General features: G+C 32.7%; 1 protein-coding gene across 1 annotated transcript in view; it reads left to right on the top strand.

The window, feature by feature from the left end:
* Nucleotides 1-247: 247 nt before the first annotated feature.
* LOC115445764 (zinc finger protein MSN2) overlaps nucleotides 248-13887 on the top strand; it is a 74632-nt gene continuing 60992 nt past the window's right edge. Inside the window, exon 1 of the mRNA XM_030172176.2 lies at nucleotides 248-590. The gene's annotated coding sequence lies outside the window, so the exon portion shown is untranslated. The remainder of the gene's footprint in view (nucleotides 591-13887) is intronic.

Below are 13887 nucleotides of genomic sequence, written 5' to 3'. Positions count from 1 at the left end.
TAAATATTATTGACTATACATTATACCTACAAGTAAAATATAGTCACAGTGCTACGTGCAGCAGCGCGGCCGTGCATGCCGAATCGTAAGATCAAAGCAGGTATAGGTAGTTGCTTTACCTACTCCAACACCCACACGGGCAAGGTATCGTGTCTGTGTGCGACGGCGCACACAGCCGCGCGACGGGGGCAACACGAATAAAAGTATAATAAATGTTACCAAGACATAAGCACGGCGTACGGTACTATTTGTTCGGGAGGGAGGTTGGAGGCACTCATACAAGCGAGGGAGAGGCTGTGTTGGCGCTGGCTGTCAGTTTACCGTTGCGAGGCGCGTAGTGCGGCCGGACGCTGGACCGCCACCCGCGCGCCGCCGGCACCTCGAACCTCTTTGCCGCTGCCTGGACTCAGTAATCTGGACTGCATCGGGACTCTAAGGACTCAATTATTCTCTGTGCTCCCTTCAGAGCGTTTATGGACTTAGCATCTGACTTGATCTCTTGCTTAGAGACAAAGTGCTACAACTCGTGCTTAACTGGAGTGTTAATCCGAATTCTGGGTGTTTATTGGATAGCTTCTTTATCATCGGAGGTGAGTTCCTTAGTTTTATCTAATACTTCTTTATAAATTAAGTTATTATTTAAAGCATTGAATTTATAATATTTTAAGTGCTTACTGTATCTTTAAAAGTTTTTTTTATTTAGATGGAGTTTAGATTCTTTAATAACTTATTTTCGTATAGACGAATATGAAGAGTCTATCGCCACAATTGGACACGGATAGAGACGTTTGTCTCTGTGTAATGAATGAATCGAAGGTAAAAAGTGTGGGCAGGTGGCGTGACGATCATTGCCCATAGGCAATGTTTTTAATTCTTTTACTAATAAGAATTTTTATAAATAAGTTATATCTAAGGTTTATAACAATAATTAAGAATGGTTTATGAACCCCGTCGAAACTTTTTTGTTACGCAAATTATTGATGCGCAATAACGGCAACATATTTTTTTAACAAGAAAGGAAATAGTTTCATAGTTGTAAGTTTTTAAATTACAAACTTTATATGATTTTATTTCAGATTACACCACCTATATTACATCCATATATGTAAATAGAATTATTTTATTTACATATATGGATGTATAAAGGTTTTAGTATTTTATTATCACCAGAAAATCGCGCTACGTAGAGTAATAAGTAGGAATTTTCTTGTAGAAATGAACTCATAATTAATCATTTATATCCGGGAAACATGTCAATTCTTGTTAGTAGATTGACCAAATAGTTTTAGGCATTAGATATTTATAAATAATAATCTTAAGTGAATACATATTCATGTAACAATTCTTAACTTTAAATATCGCTGCCAGCTTTTAAATTTAAGAAGCTCCTACACACATTTTATAAGTTATTGTTTATAATGGTTTCTCGTAAACGCAATTCAAAAGCACAAAAATCATTCGAAATTTTTAAACTAATATTGATGTGAATTTCTTTTGTAATATTTTATATTATAATCAGTTATGATTATAATATACAAAGGAAATCCTGATTACCAATAGATTTTATTAAAATATATAACTTGTTATCGTACATCAGTTAGTTTCATATTATGTTTTAAATTTTGCCACAGATAATATATAATTAAGTTCAGCACGTTTGATTGATACAAGACTTTCGCTATTAACTAGCTCAATTCTCAGACTAGGTAACCTTAATAGAATAACGTTAAGCTATTGCGTACAGTTTGAACAACAGCCAAAACACAAGTACTTTTTGATAAGGGAAACTATCTGGATGTATTACAAGGTTTAACAATTTAGAAAAACGTATACATTTTTTAAAATTTACAGCTTTATTTTTAAATATATTAGTAGATATAACTCAACAACTTAACAAAATATTGAGTAGGCGTATCTGTACAATTGTTATTGTCACGGGAAAAAACTGAAGGGAAGGAAAAATTCCATAGTTGATTAAAAAGTCAATTTGAGAAGCAATTAAATCTGCTATATAATTTGTTTATTCAAGAACAACATTTTCATAGTTTCATTATTATGCCAGTGAATATTAATATTGTACCGAAAATATTAAGGTGCATTTTTGTATATTGGTGCATCAAAGCAGAACACGTTTGACTAGGTAGTGTAATATTAAATATATACAATATATCGTCATGTCTCTTATCTTTTTACTTAGAAATTACAATCAAATGTGGTTTTATTAAATTTGTATTCAGATTTGTTACTTATTACTTTTCAATTCTAGACTATAGTCTTAATATAGCTATACAATAAAATTACCGTTATAAATAGAAAAATATTTACCAATTCATCGCTTAATTCTAGTTCTGGTAGCATTGTTCCGATGTATATGCGTATTATATTCCAGTTATACTTAGGTATTGCGTCAGTAACATAGTAATTTTGACTTTTCAATGTAGGTATAATTAATTATTGAAAAGCACATTTTTAACTAAAACTAATAATTGTTCTATAGAGAGATTTTGAATATTTTCTTTTCATCATCGCAACATATTCGCATGCATGAACAGCGACATTCATTAAATAAATTTATTGGCTTACAGACAACGTTTAGTTTAGACCTGTGCTTTTAGTAACATGAAGAAGGTAAGCACTAGAATAATTAAAACAATCGAAGGAATCGAATAAGGTGTGGAAATCCGAATTTTTAAACAATAAGGACACGCTACACGCTGTACACACCACCTTTATATGACTTACAATGGTTACGTATATTTTTGTCTGATGCAAAAAATAATTGGGTAGGACCTCACCAGCTTTGAGCGTCTGTTTTACTTCAAGTATCACTCTTTTTAAATTAAATTCTTGACTATGTTAAGTGTTGTGAAACAGCGATAATACTATTTAATTAGTTAAACTGTATCTGTTCTTAAAATTTTATACACAAAGTTACAATAAAATGACAGAATTTGTAGTATAGAGGTAAATATAGTTGGACAAGTTCTCATACATGAATATTTGCTCTATTTGCTTAACTTCGATTTACTTAACTTAAAATATCACGCGGCTTTAGCATTACGAATTTCCTGCATGGAATATGTTAAGGTTTTTAGTGGTTCGGCGCGGCGGCACGGCGCGGTGGCGGCGGCGTATCGCGGCGGTTGCACGATGTAGCCGTGATCTGTCGTATTATGCAACCAGAATGCTCCACGCCACACGCTGCCATCACATAGCGCAATAGGTATTTTCAACTACACAGCATAATGGGTCACGATTTGTCCTTTTAATTGTGTTCCAATTCCAAACGTCAAAGCAATAACAAAAGCAGTCTTTATTTGGCGAGCGTGAGACATTTATTCAGTATATTTTGTGCACAGAAATAAGTTCATAGGACTTTTATGTTAGGTATCATTTCTAAATGCTTGAGGCAATTTGTCCAAAGCATTAACCACTTGTCTCGGTGGCAGTGTTAGTGCGTGTTAGAGGGTCAATAAACGCACTCCTCATTGTCAGGATAAGTACTTACCCTCTTTTTTTCGCCCGTCTTTGTAGAATAAAAGGATTGGTAATATCACTTTTTACTAATATTATTAACTAGCTGACCCGACAGACGTTGTCCCGTGTTAACTATGAATTTGCAGCGCTCATTCTGTCAATCGCTGACAGTTATTACAAACAATTGACAGTTATATAAATTTAATATAAATTCGTTAAGCTTTTATTAAATTTTCTAATTTTTCGCGCTATTTTTTGATTTTTTTCTTTCATATGAACCTTCTCCTGACAAATACAAAGACAACAAAAAAAAAATAGTAAAATCGGTCCAGCCGTTCACGCGTGATGGCGTGACCATGGGAAATAGGGATTCATTTTTATATATATAGGTGAGACAGTTTGTGAAAATTGATGTTTAGATGTTTGTATATATGTTAAGAGTAAACGTAAAAAACGTGAAATGAATATTTGGATGAAGATTAGGACACGGATAGTCCATGACCTGGAATAATATATATCGTTATAGTAATTAGGGACTTTTCAAGCAGGAAAGGCTTTCCACGCGGGTGAAGCCGTAAGCAACACATGATAAATTTTAATTCTCTTCATAATGTAGGTGTACACTAACGTTTATGATAACAATAATATAATATTAACCTCGTTTTACACTCATTTGCGATATATATATATATATATATATATATATATAAAATTATATATATAATATGGCGGCGATAGCCTAGTTGGGAATTTATCGTTCGCTTTAACGGTGAAGGAAAACATCGTGAGGAAACCTGCACATCCGAGAAGTTCTCTATAGGAATTTCGAAGGTGTGTGAAGTCTACCAATCCGCACTAGGCCAGCGTGGTGGACTAAAGCCTAATCCCTCTCAGTAGTAGAGGAGGCCCGTGCTCAGCAGTGGGCAAGTATATAATACAGGGCTGATATTATTATATTTAAATCAGTTAAATTTCTTGGTACAGTGGTAGAAATCAATATATCGTACGTCGATTTTACCAATTAAATTCTTAGTATTTCTTGGTTATCTGTATCTAAGTTATTCTAATATGCACCTAAAACGACATTATGAATTTAACTTTTACTTATTTGTGAACTCTTCCGAAGGGCTAATACAGGTCTCGATAGTGGTCCCAAATACTCGCTGACGGCTTTCTAATAGCTTGATCGTAACATCTTAGTTTTCACTTGCGTTTATGTATTGTAACATTCTTACCAGTATAAGAAACGAACTCGCTTTGCGTATCCCGACAAAATATAACCCATACACATAATCTTCCACTTTTTAAAATCGGTTAAAATAACTTTGATATGTGCCAAACTTGTCATTTGGGTACAGTATAGAAGAGAAGTTTTTAAGGGATAAAATCAATATAGGATTTTTCTAATGGCTTCAGTCACGTACTCCGTAGCTTAATAACTACTCTACGTCTAAGATTTCTCATGTTTGCGCGAATGTTAGTCATTGAAATAAATAAAAATAAAAAACTGCGTAAATATCCGATAAACAGTTATATTTCATATACATTACGTCTGATGATAATTTTACAGTACACTTTAGATATTCGCTAAAGAGAGATCAGATTTTCACGGCGGTCGCCAGAATAGTGCTGCTTTGTCTAACTTATATTACATGGACATCATATTACAACATTATAAAAAATTAAGTATGTTTTTATTTTAAGATCATAAAATTAGTTTCTTTTTCACGGAAAAGAACCACGATATCGAATTAAATACATTGTGCAAAATTGTTATAAAGCTACAAGAGCGACGGTGTAAACCCCGTGTATTCAGTGTAATGTAAAAAATAATAACGTCATTCATGGTACGTTATTGAAAATATATTATGCGGTCATTGTTCTAAGCTAAGTCAATTATGCTGTTCCTATATAGGTTGGCACGTAAATTACAATAAAATTTGCGAAGCGCCTTGACCCGTCGCGTGCACGCCGGGCGGCGACGCGCTGCTCGGCGCTAGGCGGAAGGTTGGTGCTCGACCGACCGCGACCAACTCCTGCGCAGAAAGTGTTTGTCCTTGTCACATTATAACGCGTAACCTTTAACCCTCAAACAAAAACACATGATTAACCATAGCGTTTTTTAATGTCTACGCATGATTTAACAAACTTATTACAATTTTACAAGTTAATTGTTTTATGGTTATAACAATATTAGAGGTGAGAAAGGAACACATTATAAAAAATAAACCATTATTTTATTCTAAATCGGATTTGAAAGGTGAGAATTAAGGATGAAACTGTCTTTATTTCCCGGGCGGGGAATCTTAATAATTTATATGGGTTTTACCATTTATAAGACACGCCTAATTGTCCTTGGCATTATAGTTTATATATCTGGACTTTGTCATATAGTGTGATGGAAATACCATAAACATTATGTATGTAGGTACGAGATTATTCATCGGATCTCAATTGTTCGTTTACAGGCCTTTATTCCTGACAAAAGATGAATGGACTCTCATACTGATATTTATACATTATGACAATAAAAACAAGTAGAAGAGATTAGCGTCTAGAGTCATACTTACTGTTGATAAAAAAACGCTTATTAAGTTCTTATTAAGGAAATTAAAACATAAAACAATATTCACAATACTGTGTAGACCTTCTGATTAATATTATAGTACCTATTCAGACTAGGCCTTATTTAAACGTGACCTTGTTTTTATCGAGTACAAATGAAAAAATGCTGGTAAGTTAAACAAAGGACAATTAGTAAGTGCTTGTAATTTATGCAGAATTCTACTAAAGATTTGCAATCAATATGCTTTTAAAATTTGTTAAGTTGTATATATTAGTCATGATAAATCTGGAATGGTTTAAAAACAATGATTTTTATGTACGATCGTGCAGTCTATAATTTTATTTAATTAATGATGCCAGCTTTGCAAATGCGGAAGTACAAATGTTTTATAGAATTTACATAACAAATAATATTACCATATAAAAACCCATTTGTTTGGACACATTAACGTAGTTGAATTTTGTTAATCCCCCAAATTTTTAGTTAGGCAGTGACTTATTATCACAAAATCAATAGACAAAAATTAAATATATTTCGAACGAAACATATAATATTCTCCGAAAAATACAGATATCCAATTAACATCATGTTTTATTACCAGTTTGTAATTTTTTTTGTCTTTTAGGTACATCCAAAATTACTTTCTCTCTACTTTATACTTTTTGTTTAGAACGTTAATCTATTTAAAAAAATATGAATTAAAACACAGTTCTTATAAAATGCTTAGGTCAAGCCAATAAAATACCTAGGAAACATATTATATTCTTTGTTAATTAAAACTAAAGTATAAATTGCGATTATGTAGGTTGATAAAATTGTTATAAAAGATAATGGTCGATATATGTTGCGATTTAATGCTGCGTAAGGTTGGTACGCAACTTGGTTTTATGTAATAGATTATTATAAGGCAACATTTATTATAACATTCCGTACGACCAGTGTCGGCCGCATGCTCAACCAAATTAGCCCATGACTCATTATGGCCATTTTTTGATAAAACACAATTTGATAAGTTTAATATTGTTTCTGAAAACTATCCGCAGTAGACGCTTTTTTAGGCCGCCGCATGACTAATCTTCGCATTAAGCTTAATGTACTAAAATACCCAAACCAAATGTACACATAAAGATTATTGTGGTAGCGCATACGTACACACATACCTCCTCATTGGACGGTTGTTTTTGTCGAATATTAGAGTCGAAGAAACCGCCGAATACCGCTAGCAGTGCCGTCGGTTATTGCTCTCGGATTCCGCAACAAATTAACATGTATTCGGTACGACTACATTTTATACCTTGTAATTTTAGTTTACATAAGTACGCTATAGTCATGAAATATAAACCAACAACTAAGGTATCAACCGTGGGGTGAGTGTAAGCTATCGGAAAAGGTAAATGTGAGCCGAAGCTTATTGTTGTGTGTGTATGTATGTCAACAGCAGGCTGCCACTGATCCGTCCGACTGCGGACATGCTCGGACGATAGAATGAGGGCGAGCCGTTCTGCATTTTTTGATTTGTACCAAATAACGTTTTGTTTGATTTGGATTTAGCAACACTCTACTGAAATATTCACAAAGTTATGTATAGTTCTCTACATTTATAAACCCGCCTTATTTTAATATTTTTCATTTTATTCTTTTTATTTATAAACCGTCTTTTCTTTAAAATGACATTATAGGTTATGGTTGTTAAAATATATCAAATTTTGGGTGGCTACGAAGCGACGATGCGACGTGTATGTAATATTTTGTTACCGCGGTAACAATACTGCGGCAATTCAGTTTTTCCTTCTTTCGTAATCACGATGCCAACATAATAATATGATAAGTGTGTTAATTATTTAATCAAATAAAATGCTATTTAATAGAGGTTTCTATTACGGAATAATATGTTCACAAAACATGAAACTAAAATATGCTGTGTTTGTATGCTCAATATGTAAAATTTTCCAAGTCCAAGAAAATTTATGATCAGGATTTTCGCATTTTAAATTAACGTATTCTTGTAAATTTTGTCTCTAGGTATATTATGCAAAACGAATAAAAAACTATGTGATATACTCGCGCTTGTATCCCTTAATTCGTTGGCAGACTGACCACCTTCAAAAGATGGTCTACTACGTATCGCCGAGCTTATTTACACTCTATGATAGGTAAACTAATAAAAATCTTAATAGTTAGACTTCATTAGAATCCAATTTTGTACAGATTTCATAGCCTACATGTGCTACCACGAGGCGAAGTTAGTAAATGAGGAAAAGAATGCGTTAATATATGATAAATCATATTTCGAGATTCGGAATTTGAATTTGTTTATGATGAAAGTCGTTAGAAAATGCATTTTTATTATGGAGAAATAATATTGTATTTTTTAAGTAGTAATTTATAACCAAGCTGTCAATATTTATAATTAAATCCAAATATAACGCTATTAGCGTATCTGTAGGTGTACGATAACCAAATTAATGTTATGCTGGTTGTATTCACAATATGTTATTTAAAGAGATGTGGCAAAAATTCTAACTAGTCTCAAAATGTAGAACTGGTTTCGTGTCGGAATATTCGATGATAGAGTGCGAGTGAAAGTCATGATCGGCGTACATATAAACAGTTCCGGTTTATCTTTGTTTTTTTTCCATTAATTAGTTTCTGCGCACTGCATCGACGTTCATTTTCATTTTAGTGTGTTATTGATATGCGTGATCTGCAGAATATAAAGAAATGCGAATAAATAATACCTATATGTATTTTAAATTTAAACAGATTAAACTTTTATTTTTCATTATACAATTATATGTATTTATCTATTAAGTACATAGTACATTTCTCATTAGACGTGTGTACATTTCTATTATTATTGTGTATATTATAATGCTGTTTACTTATTCGAAAATACCTAAAGTTAATTTTAAAGATTCTCACGTGTACACGCACGACACTACACACATACACAACAGAAAAACAGCTATTTATATTAATTGTGCTTAATGCTTCGTTGATTACAAAAACTGAAAATATCTCTATGTTGTAAAATGATCTTTCTCATTTAAATAGTAGCATTTTCGTTCTTGAATATTCAAATGATGTAACTAAAGAATTTCACCATTTTGTTTTTTGTGCTTTCTTGTTAGTATTTTGTAGTTTTACATTTTTAAAGTATAGTTATAATATATACTGTTAGTAGAAACAAAATAATTAATTTGAGCATAAAGTCCGCATGTCCTTGCTTGTTGCCATTTCAACGTAGCGAGCGTGATTTGGCAAGTATGAGATATTTCACAATAGCTTGTTATAAACAAACAATTAAAATCTGTTATTAATTTTTAATTTTGAGTTTTTAAGAAGGTGTAGATGTATAAAACATATACATTCATATGAAGAATTATAAGTATACCTATATACCTATCTATAACTATATGTTTGTCTATACAGCAAATGTGGTACTCTTCAATCAATCACTTCTTGATGTTTGATTTTACATCGTTCCAGTTGTACATAGATATTCAAGATGTATATTTTATGACTATAATATTTAAACTACCGTAAATACTAATGAGTTCTTCGAAACACAAGAATTGAAACCATACATCAATACAAAAGGTTATAACGTGTAGCAACAGATCTTAGAAAATATATTGTGTAACTGAAATGATGAATCTAGAAACTGTTACAATTAGAACTCTACAGGCCGACGTCTATACCTCATAAATATAATTATAATTTCATTATAATTATTACAACTTTCGTTTAAAACTTATTTGTACCATAAAGCGAATATAAAATTCAATTAATTTATTTATAATTTACACAGTATTAAATTAAAAACAAGATGCAATACTTTACATTCCCAACAAGATTTCCTAAAGCTTCTTATTATTGATTCACTTCTACGACGAGATTACCACTATCCAACCTCTCATTAGTTTTATCTTCAAAGGTTTGCTCAAATTTAGCTATACCTATAAATATTATCATATATCGATGTTTTGTTTAGGATTTACCTATACACCAACATAATTTTATTAAAAAGTGAAAATAAACAAATTTGTATATTTATGTACGAAATCTGTATTCTAAATATGAACTACAATTGCTGTTCATTTATCATTTATAACACAGATAGTTGTTTACTCCCGTTATTCGTAAACTAAATTATATTAATAAGTTTTCAACATCACGCGCCGATCGAGATAATGACATTTCAACGTCCTTCAGGGACACTCCGATGCGGAAATTAAACAGCTAAATTACTACCTACATTTAGTGTGTAACCAGCAAACACTGCAACAATACTTATTTATCTATCGATATAATGCTATAACAATGTCTTTATTTAATTCTTGACGCGGAATGTTCACAATGAAACCGTAAATAATTTGCTAGACATGTTTTACTGAGCTGTAACAAGAGCACACGCGGCATAGCGTACACTTGTAAAACACAATGCATGGATAGGTTGAGATCTGTTTTTGTTAGTAGCATGTTGGTACGAAGTTATATAATATTTATCTTGAGTTTGCTTTAATTTGACTGACAACCTGAATAAAATAATATAAGTGACACAAGACATCCTACTAAAACCTTGGATGTAAATTAAACGTGAAAAAGACGTGAGTTTCTATGAATATTAGATGGCACCGCAAAGTGATAACACTCAACCTGATGGAAAGTTCAGGTGCAAATGTAGGTAACGTCGACAGTTGCCAGAATTTTGACGGCTTGACTTAATTTTGTGTCTGTATGCCGCATCGTAGGCGGGCTCTGAACTGTTACTCATCGGCACTATAGTGGATTTTTTATATTCCCGTTGATCATTCTCTAGTATAGTACATTTAATATGGGATTATCACCCAAAATTATAGATGTTTATTGTTTAATGATAGTTTTATAACTATAGGTATTAAGTTTATTTTAAATCTAGAACATCAGCAATCATTTGCTTTCAGGGATATAAAGCTCATAGTGCCTACGTGATATGAATTAGACATTAGGAAGTATTAAATCATGCAAGCAGCGTCTCAGACGTCCTTGCGATTTGTTTCCTGTAATACATATTTAGCCAAATATGTTGAAAAATTGCGCAAAATACGCGTTCTATTAAGGTTTTTTTATTTGTTTTTATTGTACCTGAATAATTCACGTCATGTATTTAACAGACATCTTGGTTGACGAGACTAGATATTTTCGTATGTCTATTCATATATTGAAATAATGTTTCACCAGCGAGCCGCGGAATAAAAACTCTACATCATTTAACCGAGCTCTCGAGCGTGGGATTACGAGCAGTTTTAGGTATAAATTAAGTTTTAATTTGTCTTGTACTTTTCCAACAATCTGACTGACCTTCAGCTTTTAGCGAACTAACCGGAGCATTTTTCATGGAAACCTACGTAAATAAACACGTATTGTTTTCTTTGTTTACTTCTATCGTAATTTAATTTTATGACAATATTACATTTGAAATCATTATGTTATTACTAACCTCACTAACAGTCAAAATATAAAAAAGTTCATGTCCAAATAACGTGTTATTTAAGTGTTCCGCCTGTCAGTATTAATCGCGATGGGAAATGTAGGTCCCAAAGAGCTCCGTCATTATTACTATACTAAAAATACGTCCCAGATGAATCTGCAAAATGAATAAAACTGCGACAGTGGTATCCAATTAAGTGGATTGCTAATAAAAGTGAAATCGAAGCGAGTGCAGTGGCCGCGCGGCTACGGGCTGCGATGCCGGCGCGACTCGCTACTGCCGATGCCGCTCATGCCGCCGCGCCGCCCGTGCGCCGGCGCGCTGCATGCACACTCGCAATTTGCGCCCGTGTCTGTGTGTCTACAGTCTACGTCCATCGCCGCTGCACAGTGCACTGTAATGCTCCGCTTTGTTTGTATGATTTCCTCGCTGCTCAATCCGTATCACGTGATCGCACATGTAATATCAAGATTACACGATTATCCTTTTGTATATTTATGCAAAACATCCGAAAAATGGAATTATTAAAACATTCATGTCCATATTTACGTCTTTCTTGGTACTGTTAAATTGAATTTATAAAGACATCGATGTGTATACAGTAGTTAAGATAATAATTGATGTTTCATGTTCAAGTTAATAACACGTAATCGCATGTACATTGTACATCTCCAAACGATTTTAATTTGCATGCAAAGCTACCGGTTCTGCAATAAAATTTGTCACACATTAATATCCAAAATCACGCGAAAACAGAGGTTGAGGGGTCAACAATTAGATATTTTTGAAATTCTATCCTAATAAATTTAGACATAGCGATTTAAAATAGCAGCAATAAGATTTTCTTAACTAACCTGATGAGTATGCTGTTCTAGAACGAATATTTGACATAATAATGGATATAATGTTATCGCAATAATTTTCTAATTGTTCTAGTAAAATGTGTATGCTATTTCTGTTTTTCCATTACAATTATGAAAAGCCGCATATATTTAAAGTGGATAATTGATATTGCTTGCAACTACAATGTTTTATAACTTAGTGACACTATAAACCTGCCTATATTTAAATATAAGGCATTATTTTTTGTTGAGAGTGGGTTGTTTTATGGCGTGCGCATGCGCAGACTTGTGCATGACGATCATACAGAACGTTTTGATGGTTGATGAGATTTGCGGAGGTACACGATGGTGTCTGAACACGGGCTAAATGTGCCGTGGAGTATTAGCGGGGCATGAAGTTCGGGGGACGTGGCCGAGGTTCTCTCGGCATGATTTATCGCGAACTAAGATCCGGTTCGCGCGGCACCGTAGTTTCGCCCACACCTTATTTTGCTCTATTATCGTACCAAAATGATCATTTGACAGACACTACTATAGTGTCTATTATTCTATAGACTTTGTTCCGCATAAAAAGCTATTGTTGAAAAAAGTGTTTTCAATTTTCAAACTAATAAAACCTCTGTTCAGTGTATGGGCTTAATCTCTTTGCTTTATGAATGTCGCAGTATTCACTGATGTTTCATGGCATATTTACTTGCGGAAGCATAAAGACTAAACTACATTATAGATATAATCTTATTTATAAAAGTAACATTGTATTCTGAACATGTTGGATGCCGCACCTAAATTAATTAAAAATTATTAGTACGGAATAAAATTATTTTATTATGCTAGGAATAAGAAGGAATAAGAAAAGTGAGAGCATGTGGCCAAACATAGATTAACGTGGTTTAACTTTATATACCATCATTATAGCGATAGTTTAATAACAATAGAATATTAATACACGTAGCTAACTAGTCAAATGTATGTAATGTTAAGAGACCTTAGAAACGTTGAAAACCTTTTTATTCTCTTTCAACATTTTTTTCTAATCTCCTCGTTCGTTTAGGCCACGTACATATCGCTAGGATCATTTACATATTTTTTTGTTTTTTATTAGCGTTAACGATTGCAGAAAATACATCTTATTTAAGGTCGCTGAAATCGCAACCAAAATCTTCAATAAATATATATATATATATATATATATATATATATATATATATATATATTTATTAAATATCCTCTTCCTTTAATTCTAATACGGTACGTTACATATGTTTAGTATTAACTCTGAAGACATTTTAGTATTCATTTTTTTATTTGTACATACGTCTGAATTAGATAGATGTATCGATGGATTGCGAAACGGAACAAGAATACAAGTATGTTGGTCAAGTGTCTCTTAAAATGCTTTCTTCAAATAAATGAATTGTTGATTTTTTAAATAAAATTGACAAGTGCATCTTCAATGTGCTGCAAAATTCATGTGGTTTTTAATCTCAACAAAAGTTAAGAACATCTACGTAGTGTGAGTAACGTAAATA

This window comes from Manduca sexta, chromosome 28 (assembly GCF_014839805.1).
Source record: "Manduca sexta isolate Smith_Timp_Sample1 chromosome 28, JHU_Msex_v1.0, whole genome shotgun sequence".
NCBI lineage: Eukaryota > Metazoa > Arthropoda > Insecta > Lepidoptera > Sphingidae > Manduca > Manduca sexta.
This window is presented reverse-complemented; position numbering and strand designations above follow the sequence as displayed.